The sequence below is a fragment of the Lathamus discolor genome, chromosome 3, assembly GCF_037157495.1.
Source record: "Lathamus discolor isolate bLatDis1 chromosome 3, bLatDis1.hap1, whole genome shotgun sequence".
Classification (NCBI taxonomy): Eukaryota; Metazoa; Chordata; class Aves; order Psittaciformes; family Psittacidae; genus Lathamus; species Lathamus discolor.
The window spans coordinates 41,596,734-41,606,124 of record NC_088886.1 but is presented as its reverse complement, the minus strand read 5'-3'; the positions used below and the strand labels follow the sequence as shown (position 1 = coordinate 41,606,124).

At 38.3% G+C, this 9,391-nt stretch overlaps 1 protein-coding gene and 1 long non-coding RNA gene across 3 annotated transcripts in view; one reads left to right on the top strand and one right to left on the bottom strand.

The window, feature by feature from the left end:
- Positions 1 to 2,858: 2,858 nt before the first annotated feature.
- The window catches only part of CPB1 (carboxypeptidase B1), a 32,351-nt gene continuing 25,818 nt past the window's right edge, over positions 2,859 to 9,391 (top strand). Inside the window, exon 1 of the mRNA XM_065674888.1 lies at positions 2,859 to 2,940. The gene's annotated coding sequence lies outside the window, so the exon portion shown is untranslated. The remainder of the gene's footprint in view (positions 2,941 to 9,391) is intronic.
- On the bottom strand, positions 4,671 to 6,950 carry LOC136012092 (uncharacterized). Of its 2 annotated transcripts, none has more exons than XR_010611572.1 (3): positions 6,840 to 6,950; positions 5,818 to 5,893; positions 4,671 to 4,817 (listed from the first exon to the last, which is right to left on the bottom strand). It is a non-coding gene; the product is annotated as an uncharacterized LOC136012092 (long non-coding RNA). The 2 variants fall into 2 exon arrangements; XR_010611571.1 differs by lacking the exon at positions 4,671 to 4,817 and adding an exon at positions 4,846 to 5,458.

The following is a 9,391-nucleotide window of genomic DNA, read 5'->3' as shown; positions in this document are numbered from 1 at the left end:
GGGTACAGCTCACAGCACGTTTGCCTTTCATGAGGACACTGACTGTGTCCTCAGTAATAAATAAGAAGTAAAACTGCCTATTCACTTCATGTATCAGCTAGCACAAAAGGCAAGGATCACTTTAATTCTGTCATGCCAAAGCCCACCAAATGATCAGCTTACCCCAGAAAACAGCACTGTCCTGTCCCTGTTGGGCTGGCAGCAGCTGGCGAGGCTGTGGCATTAGTCCCGCGGCCTTGCGTAAGTCCCCAGCTGAAGAGGAAGGCAGTTACACCAGTCTTTCACTCCCTCCAGCACAAGGAGGTGTTTTCCGTCCAGCACAGGGCTGACGGAGACCCCAGCCCGAGCAGCGGTACCCCCCACAGAGGAGAGGAGCAGCTGGGCGCTACACCCTCACAGCTCCTGGCAAGACTCTGCCCCAGCCCATGCCCTAGGCTGCAGCCCAGTTCCTGAGGGAGCAACCTTGGGCCCCTGAGGATACTTATGGGCCTTAACAACCCTGATGAACCCCACCCAGAACCTCTCCACCCTACCCTTTGCCCAGGCCCCCATTTCAGCCCAGCCTGGGGCTGTCTGTTCCAGCTTCTGTGGCACTGAAGGACACTGGTCTCCAGTCCTGTCCCAGCCCAGCCTGTCCCTAGGCTATCCCCATCTCCATGGCCCTGCCTGCCTGTCCTACACTGTGTCTGACTCTGGTGCCCCTCACCTGGCCCAATCCCGAAAGCAAGCTGAGAGGTTTGAAATTAGTCTGGGAGTGGTCTCTGGGGCCAAGATCAGGCTGAAGGTGAAACCCAGATATAAAACACAACCTTACCTAACACTAGCATTGCATCCTACATAAATCATGCTTCAGAATTCATGAGGAGGAAGTGGTTTGGTTGTGATTGCCAAAATAATTTCAGTCATGTTCAACTCCTTTTAAGACTCAGTCTCCTCTGCTCCTCTGGGGGCAAGTATGAGCTTAGTAGGAGATTTAAGGTGATTTAAGATAAACCAAAGGTTTCCCCCAAAACTAACTGTCCATCTGACAGGCATTAAAAATAAAATAATAATTAAAAAAAAAAAATCAAACCAGGAAAAATTGTGCAGCTCCGTCTTGCTCGGCCTAGTGATAAAACTCCAAAACTCCTTAGCAGGCAGGACAAGCAGGGTATTTACAGCCCTGAACTTGCCGCTACAAGCCTCTACCATTTTCTTTTTAGAGCATTAGACTAGAAACCATGTTCCAAGTTCAACCAGGTTCATCCATTCATAAACAGCTTCTTTCAAAACTTTACCATTTCTTTTTGCAACACCTGCAAGGGGAAATTTTGGCATCTGTAGCACTGAAGAATTAAGAGCAGGTAGTTTGGACAGCTGTCAACAGCGACACAGGTTATCCAGCTTTGGGTAAAAGCAGTGGACTAGCTAACTTGTAAGAAGCTTTCTATTATTCTGGAGGCTACTTCTGAGACAGAGGGAAAAGTGATGGAATAATTTACTCATTAGACAGCTTCAGATTTCTCACTTCTTGCTGCAGTTCGTAACAGCCTGCAAACTCGCTGCTGTTCATTAGAAACAGTGTTGGCCTTGCGCTAAGGTTGCAGTTCATGATACTGACAACATTACTTTAGAGCAAAGACAGCTTATGATAAGCTTGGAACAGTTAGAAAAGGCCTTGGCAGAGCTTCAGCACACACTGTGATATTTTTTGGCTTCTTGTCCCTTGGGATGGTATTCCTTTTGGACTACCTTTCACTCTTTCAGAATGCGCTGTGTCTCCCACCAAACAGTTTACAACTCTGATAGAAGGATATACAGTTCAAAGATGGCAGGAGAGACTGCTTTATGCTGTTATTTGTACATCCTGAAACAGGCATGAGTCATGGTGACATATTTTAGATTAACCATTTGTATCATGAACATGTGTTTTACAAGATTCATCATTTTCCCTGTGGAGCTTGTAAAACCATGGAAACACTGACTCTAAAGACCTGCAAGAAGTATAAAATCCTTCAAATCTTGTGGATTTGCAGTGAAGATTGTTCTTAGATTGCAAAACCTATGAGTTATTTGACCCTACGTGTAAAATATAACTCCCTTCTCCTACAGCCTTAAAAATTTGGTCTAGCTGGCAAACATATCGGAAACTACTCTCAGGATCTATACAAGAATTAAAAACAACAATCTGAAAGAATTTAGTTCTAAATGATATTTTAAAAAGACTCAGAGGAGCTAAGACAAAAAAAGTAAATAAAACATTTCATTTTTGTTGTTTAGAGAACTTCAATTTTCTTTTTAAACAAACAATTTTTTTCTTTTTTTCTCAGCACTGGGCTATTTTGTAACAACATGATTACATTTTTGCTAAAGAGGCATAAACCTTAAACAGCTATTTTATTAATGTGCAACTTGCAACAAATTAAAAAAATAAAATCAAATAAGTACCTGAAGTAGTATTAATGCAATTTTAAAAAGTCAACTTGTAACTTTATATAGCCTCCTGTAATGATCTGCAAAGAACTCCATACAGTTGCATCCTTGTGACTGCATGGGATTGTGGCCTAAGTCAGCACTTCTCAAAATGCAGTCCCTAGGAAGCAGAATCTTTCCTCCCAAGTTTCCAGATGCTAAACTGCATAAAAAGAAGTATAACATCCATTAAATCCTTTTTCTACATAAGTAATTGCTGCTGTAATGTGAGAAAATTATGAAAGGAATGAAGGTCAGCACAATTTCTGAATGGAAAACAGACTACACAAGGCAATCTTCCTCTAACCATGTGGCCTAGCCCAGAAACACGCTTAAAAACTCCTGATGCAAGTCTATTTGAAAGCAGATTTGATTTTATTTTTTTTTTAAATGCTTTGCATTTGTCAGGGTGCTACATATGCTTCCATAGTTTGTCTGCATTCTTCCACTCTCCTAGCCTTCTGTCTGACCGCAGTTCCTCAGGGCAGGGTGAGTTATAAAAGAAAAACGTTATAAATCAAAAGTCCTTGCAGATTACACTGTGGGGGGAAAAATATAAAGAAACATAATGCTTTTACCACCCAACTCTGAATTATAGAAAAACATCAGTGAGAAAATTACTGCTTTCATAATTACTCCTCTCAATAACTGTTTTTTGAAATTCCATGGAAAGCTCTCAGAGGATATTTTAAACTTTGAAGCAGTGAACTAGATCAAAGTATGTGTATGTTTATTCTCTCTTATTAAGGAAGCCGTATGGTATTTGACAGCTACAGGCAACGTGAATTGTATGAAACTTGCAGGATCATAACAGCAATAAACCTGAAACAGTATGTGTCTTGATAGATTTAAATACAAAATAGGAATGTAATGTTGCTAGTTAAATGGACTGTGGTGTATTTTTTCTCTTTCTCAGGCCAAGCATCCAGTGGTTTAGAGAAGAAAAAAAAAAAACAACAAACAAAAAACCCAAGAACCAAACAAACACACAGTTAGTAAAGAAAATTGTATTTCTTTGAGTCATGAAAAGTGTAGCTTTCTGGTGTTTTAACCAAACTGTCCCTGGGGGTTGAGGGAAATATTTTTAAAACAAAGTCTGAATTGAAAAGATAGGAGGTAGGACATGGTTAAATGGATTAGATCATCTCTGGAACATAGAGTTTCATCAGGAGCATATGTCATCAAATAAATACACTGTCACCAAATCCTAATACAAAAATAGTTCTATGAATAGGAATAAAGTAGAGTCAGGGTTAACCGATGACAGTATCTTCTTTAACAGAGAGAGAAATTGCTGAGAGATTAAGAACATTTTTTGCCTATCATTCAAAGCCTTGAACAATAAGTCCATCAGCATATCGGTTTCTTACAAGATATGCTTGGGCTAGGGCTGTATCTGGAAAAAATGTGACCACCTAGTGTTACTGGTCCAGCCTTTGCAATGAGAAACTCATAGAGAAGTAAAATATCGAGGAAGATGTTTTGCCTGAAAGCGCAAGTTCATCCTCCAAAGCAACATCTACCCTTTGCTTTGTCAGTTTTCCAACAACAGCTGCTAGTTATCTGTCATATTAATATGCTTCCAATATACTGTGCTTTAAGCAGCTGGACGAACTTGAAACCAATTTGAAAAACATGTTTATAGAGAAAGGCAAAGGAAATGACCTGTAACATTGTAGACACAATATGTTCCACATGAGAGCTCCATCAGTTGAGTTTTTACTAACTCAGTGGTTTTATTATCATTCAAGGACTCCAGTTTTCATTGTGCTGCTGTTAGTGGGTCTGGGATACCTCTGACTTCCCATCTGTCTTCCCAGTATTTTCTGTGGTTCTTTGGTCCCAGAAAAAAAAAAAAAAACCCACCAGCATTGAAGCAGCCATTTAAGTGAACATCTCCATCACACATTCCTGTGCATCTGCAATGGCATGCAATGACTGAACCACGATTTGTTTGCATAGCAGTTGTGAGAGAATAAGCAAGCAGGTATTTCCTTTCTTTTGTGGCTATGAAGATACAAGAATGAGCTTCAAAGAGTAAGAGCTACAAAATGGTTCAAAACAAATGTTTTTCCAAGCAACCTCCCTGTAAAATGTGAAGAGCCTTCCTTGTAACAAAGTGATCCACCTCTCACCCATCCACCACTCATGATGTAAGAATTTACTGAAATACAACAGTTATATCACAGTTTTAACTATTTTGGATGTTAGAGTCACATCTTAGAAGGTAATGAAGGAGAAAGTTGATGAAAAGAGCTTTTTTTCTTCTTTCATTCTGCATAAATTCTTGATTTGATCCAGAATTATTTCCAGTAGGCAAAACTAGTCATTTTTCTTTCATGAACTTTGAGGCTGAAAATGTAAACCTGAAAAGAAAAAATAACCAAACTCATGAATATTTTCCCTACAAGTACTCTATTTTTTCCACTTTTCATAAAGAAATATCTAAATGCTTTTAAATAGATATTTGATAAAGGAGTGCTGCAGGCCCATTGTATTTGCTTGGTACCAATAATTTTGAATGTTGTGGTGGTTTTGCATTAAAATTCTCAACCTTAATGCCAACATTTACAGGACACTTCCTTTGCGTGTCCATGATATGTTAAAATGGAAGTTATAAAGTGACCAGTGGCTTTGGTCATTGAAGTAATGAGCTATGCATAGTGTCAGTTAACTACAGAAAAGATTAAAGTACATGACTGAATAAAACACTCGGCCCTGCATGTTCTTCATCAGCTGATTAAGATGCTGTTGCTCTGCAGAAACATATTTGCTTCAGCTGTGGTCAAAACCAAGCTGATCATAAGTTTCTGATGCAATGCCATGGTGGGAAAGCTATTGCAATGCTACAGTGTGTGACAAGAAGTGCTGTCAGGAGTTAGGAAAACACTGATGTTATTAAGCAAATTCTCTAGTGGTTCCTTCTGTGAAATGGTAGTTTGGTTAGTCACTGAAGCAAAAGTTGAGAGCACAGAGGAAGGCAGTGAAGAATGAAGTGCACACCTCTCTGCCAAACAAAAAAAAAAAGCTTGTTTAATCCAGGAAATGCTTTGGTTTGTTTAGTTTAGCAAAATAAAATCTAAGATAAGATAGGGTTATTCCTCATAAATACATTATAGGAAAGAAAATGAAGCTTTTCTAAAGCTAAGGGATGACACTGGTACTTGAATAATTGAGTATCAGCTTATCATGAACAAATTCAGGTTATAAGTTAAAAGACAGTTTCAACCATCAGAAGAGTGATGTTCAGAAAAAGTTTTCCAATGGTAGCAGTGGGAGCACTAGGCTAAACAGATCTAAGGTGGCAGTTGATATGTTTGTGAACAGGATAACACAGCATGATACCCAAGAAAGCAGACAGCAAACCTGGGTTTGAAGCACAAAGGTCCTGTTCCCCGGCGAACTGCATTACACAGCTCCTGATTTTGAAGCATTCATTAATCTGGAATATCAAGAGAAATAGATATAAGACCAACTTTTTGTGTACATTGAACATTTTGGAGGTCTGTGTATCACTTTCATTTTCTTGCTTTTATTCTGTTCTGGCAGTTGAAGACAGCATTTATTTAAATAACACTTAGACATACAGTAAACAAACGCGAGAACACACACAACTTACTAATGACAACCAGGTTTTGGGGGGTTTAGGTTTTTGGGGTTTTTTTCTATTTTATTTATTTTTTTTTTTTTACAGAACTGCATCCATTAATGAATTGAAAGTCTGCTGATAGTGCAGTAGAGACAGGATGAAACTTTTAATCTTAGACTCTTGATTACCTCTTATTCTCAACCTGGCTTCCCACTTTTTACCATGCCTTCAGAATTTCTTAACTCTGTTTTGCATCTTACCAGCCAGGGGATAAAGAAAATTCAGGTAGAACTCAGCAGCATCAGTTTTTGAAGACTGTTTCTAATTTTCCTGTTCAGTGTGTTGGCTGAACTGCTTTGCCATCCAGTTAGAACTGCTGATACTTTGATCTCAAATCTTTCAAAAAATATTGGGTCTCGCAAACAGCACTTTTTCAGGTATCTTCATATTACTAATAGCAAAGCGCTAAGAGTAATTGTCTCACTTCTGCCAGACCACAGAATGGAAATGCAAAGCATATTACAGCAACCTCTGGCATATCAGCTTCAGCAGGCATGTTAACAGTAACCCTGAATCTGTAGAAAAACATTCAGCAGCAAGATATCAGGACTTAAACTAGCAAATCTGCATTGCTTTACCTGTGCCACATGGCTTCATGAGCTCAAGAGCCTGAAATATGAAGCAAGGCTGCTCCATGCTACATTTATTAGTGCAGAGGGTTTATATGGGTTTGGAAACCTCACCATCCCAACAGACCCCTATAAACACTACCACAATAAAAGTATGAACGGCAACTCACCTTGAAGACATCTGTGGTCTTTCTATCTGTAAAAAGTCTTTGAAGGTCTATAAATCCACTCATAAAATATCATGGAGATCTGCATTACAGGACCAATGAATCCTTATAATATTTTTCATTAAAACAGAAATCAGAGAACAGCAGTAGGATAAGGAGAAGCAGGTTTATTTCCCTTGGGCCTAGGTATTCTTTCAGCAGTGTTGTTAGTCAAACCCCTCTCTTAAAGCTTACACTCCCATTGAGTATATAATAGCCCTTGCCTATACATCACAAATCTGTAAATCTTAAACATAAATAAATAATTTAAAAAATTAAAATCCAAATATTATATGTTCCATTAATACATTCATGTGTTTACTAAAAGTGTGATGAGTTCAACTCTGCAATTCCAAGTTTAAATCAGATGTTAACTGCTAGTAAAGCAAATCATTAAAAACCATCTCTCTAATTTTCAATACCTCTACATTCAGCATAATTTGGAAAGTTTATTCTGGGATTGCATAAACGTTTCAAGGACACTTTTCATGTCTACTATATGTAAGAATGGTCTGTCTGTCTCCTATAATGTACCCCTCATTGGCTTGTTCCACATGGATCACTCATGAAGAACAGGACTTTCCATTAGCACATGCTGAAGCACCAATCTCGACCTTAAAATGGCCAGAGGGAAGGGGGAAAGTTTCTGCATCTCAAGGGTACAGTATGTACCATTCATAGTGCCCATCAAGAAAGGTATGACTGACAACCTTACGGGATTCTATTTCTATTATTTAGCCCTGACAAAACTTGTTATTTGGTGAGGAGAAGGTATTGAACATCATGGGCTGTTCTTATTTTCCTGGGTTGAATAACAATTACCAGTTTCTTCAAACATGTGAGAAGTTCCAGCAATGCATCTAATTCAGAAAATGGGGTGGCAAAAAGGCAGCATAAAGAAAGCAAAATGTTTAATTATCTATACATGAATCTGAAACACGCAAAATTCTAAACTTCACATATTCTGTTGTCAACCTTTCAGTGAGAAAGCAAGGTCAAAGGTGAGCAACATAATGAACAAACCAAGAGGTGGCTTTGCTTAAGAAGGAAAATCTTTGGCAGCAGAAGGAGAGGAAATAATTCCCTCACCCTCTACAAACACTCTACTACAGAGTAGTAAAAACCAGCTAACCACAGCAGGGAAGGAACTTCACCTTTCACTGTGAAACATCTTAAGGTAGTATTATGGGGTTTTATAGAATAAAAAAAATAGTATTTTTGTATATCTATATATCTTTTTTTTTTTTTTTTTGTCTGGCCAGGCTCTTGGACCAGATCTGCTGATGACATTTGCACCAAAGCAGCAGCTGAGCTGCTGTATTGCATGGCTGGAGTCCTCAGTCACAGAACACCACAGGTGTGACATACTGGCTTCAGAATGCAGCGCAGGGCCTTGTGATACCTTTTCTACCATTTTCACGAAGCACTGTAGCAACATTTCCACATCAAAATGTATCTTTTTTAGAAAACATCTTAAATAATTCACAGAAAATATAAGGGCTTCAAGTAGCTGTGACATTTCAGGAGGCAGTGAATTGAAGCATGGTCTCTACTTCTCCTGTACCCCTTCCCAGTAGATCTGATTTCAGGGTTGGAAGCTGAGAAGTGCAGAGAACTGTAAGTAAGAAGCAAGCAAAAATTAGTAGCACAAAGCCTTTGTCTAAAACTGGACTTGCATGGTCCTAGTGTTTGAAATACCTGTATTACAAACTAGTTTTATAAACTATTTCCAATCAAGTTGGTGGAAAATAATTGTTTCGATCATGCTCTACCAAGCAAAAAAGCAAAACAACTGAATTTAAACAGCCAGATTTGCATGGGTGTAATAAAGCAGAATTTGGACACTGAATTTAAAGCAGCTATCTTATCTCTGATGCCTAAACATTTCCATGTGTACAGACAAAAAATTTTCCCAAGAATGGTGACATTTTATTTTCAGCAACTTGCTTCTTTTTCGGTTCGTCAAGGTCTGTTTCATTCAAGTTTAACAGAGATGTGTCCAACTGAATTAATTTCCAGATAAATTCATGAAAGCTAGATTAGACTGTGGCTGCATGATGAAATTGTTTTCATTCTGTGTTTTTCTTTGTTCTGTGAAGCCTCATGTTTACTGAAAAATAGAAAAGTATTAATTTCCTGAGAAGTCCAGTTTTATCTTTATTCATTGACTAAATAAAAAAGAACTAAATAAAAAGAACTTTTCACCTAGAGAAAAATCCACACCTCAGTCAGATTAGGTTCCACACACTTCAGTACTGTTTATTTGATTTCTTGTATTTTTTATTTCCATGTGATGTCTTACGAATAACTAATACACTTACGAAAATCAGACAGAGGCTTTCCACTCAGTTTTAACTTTGTTTACATACATATTCAGAGAGGAACAAAGAGTGCCAAGATTAATTCATTCGGCTTAATTTGCTAACCCATACCCTTATAATGAGTGAGTTATCACTACGGTTTTTGCGATGTGTCTTTTAATAATGCTGTCCAAGTATAGGTTATTAGTCCAATTG